Below are 2,039 nucleotides of genomic sequence, written 5' to 3' on the forward strand. Positions count from 1 at the left end.
CCCCCTCCCCGAGACTGTAACTTTACTTGGGAGTAGAAACCCCGTCTTTCTCCCACCCAACCCAAGGGAGATGGAGAAAAGGGGGGAGGAGTCAGCTAATAGGAAGAGCGACACATCGTTAAAATTGTAGAATCCAAGCATGATGATCTGAGATGGCGCCTCACGGAACGCACGACCGGAAGTTTAAAGTGTGTCTGCCGTGCACATTTTCTATGAACGAGAACATTGGCTTGTGTTAGTTCTCACCATCAGGATATTAACACTGATAAAATAATATCTAACCTTCTTCAATATCTTTTGTAGAAAATTGTCTTCTGGTCTAGAATTGAATCCAGAAACCCCAGCTGCGTTGACTACCTTTTTTTCAATCTTATTTAATTTGAAATGATGCCTCAGTCTTTCCTTGTCCCTCATGATCTTGGCCTTTTGTTCAGTACAGGCCAGAAATGCATGGGAATTGTTGCCTGTAAAACTGAAGACCTGCTCTGCGATCCTTCACTCGATTCACAATAAAGGGTTTAAAGTAAAAAGAGTGTGGCCGTCGCTTTAATGAATGCCTTCACTTTGGGCTGGTGTTTCTTCATTGAATGATGCAGGGCATTGATTTTCGGCAGAATAATTGCAGCGCTCTGGGTCTCTCTGGGTGCGTCACGCCAGGAGTCCATGCTAGTAACTAGTGGTTCTTACTAGTGATATTAACGTGGATCCCTGGTAAAGGGGGGTGCGTTCAGGTCTGTCCCTGTCGCATTGCTGTTTCTCTGTCCCTCTAGTATTTTGTGACAGAGAGCCCAGATTCTAGCATCTTCCAGATCAATCCCTTTATTAAGTCATCAGCAGGACAAAGACAAAAACAATCACTCCAGATGAGGGAAACCACCGGGCTGTACACAGGAGTGGTTGACATGGAGTCCGCTGACGCACAGTCGGGGCTCCTCATACGTGATTAGAGGACAAAGAGAGTCTCCTTCAAGGTGGATTCCAGACTGAGATATAAAACTCTAACGACCCTAATATAAGACATAAATGCACTACCAAACATCATGAAAAACACCCACACTGCAGACAAAAGAAATGCCTGGGACCTCCCCAACTAACAGCTCTGTGCATCGGAAGACTTCCTTTTAACTCCGGGCAGTGAGTGTTGAATCATCTTGATGAACGCCAAGTGCCATCTTTCTCACCCGCTGAACAACTGGTGAGTTCACACCATTAGCAACTGAGGGCTGCACTAGCGGGCCCTAGATTCACACAGAGATTAGTGCAAGAACACACACAGTAGGCTGCTTCATACCAACTCAAAACTGGAAGGTTAAGTCCATCAACAGGTGACTGGGTCAACTGCGCTATCGCCATACAGTGGATTCCTGGTACCCAGCGGTGGAAAGGAAGGAAGTATGGATACATGCAAGTTACCAAGATGAATCTCCGAGGAATTACGCTGGCTGAGAGAAGCCAGTCAAAAGACATCCCATACGGCGTGATTCCATTCACATGAAAATCTAGACCAGGCAAGACTAATACTGGTGGTAGAACATAGTGGCTGCCTTGAGAGAGAAGAAGAGGGTGTAGGAAGGAGTGCTAGAACTTCCTGGAGCACTGCCAAGAGATGCTAGATGTCTTCTTGATTGGGGTACCTGAACCGTGGTCCAAATTCATTTCTTGATTGGGGTACCTGAACCGTGGTCCAAATTCATTTCTTGATTGGGGTACCTGAACCGTGGTCCAAATTCATGTAAGGTTGTACATACATTTAACTGTAATCGATCAATTAAGTAAATAAGAAATACTCACAGATAACCTTGACCGATAGCTACCATTTATTTGGTCAGGGAAATCTTAATTTTGAAATCCTTTCGAACTTAGGTCAAAAGCTGCAGGCCCAGTACAAAGGGCATTTGTCTACCCTTTATCCAGATGATCCAAATATGACCCTTTGACCAAGCTTCTTCATCACGGACCCTGCGTGGGTATTTACGATGTCTTTTCCCTGAGTCACTTGAGTGTAATTTACAGCACCATACCTCTACCCCAGAACATGT

The sequence above is a fragment of the Echinops telfairi genome, unplaced genomic scaffold, assembly GCF_000313985.2.
Source record: "Echinops telfairi isolate 266 unplaced genomic scaffold, ASM31398v2 ScPeMD7_7475;HRSCAF=8513, whole genome shotgun sequence".
Lineage (NCBI taxonomy): Eukaryota > Metazoa > Chordata > Mammalia > Afrosoricida > Tenrecidae > Echinops > Echinops telfairi.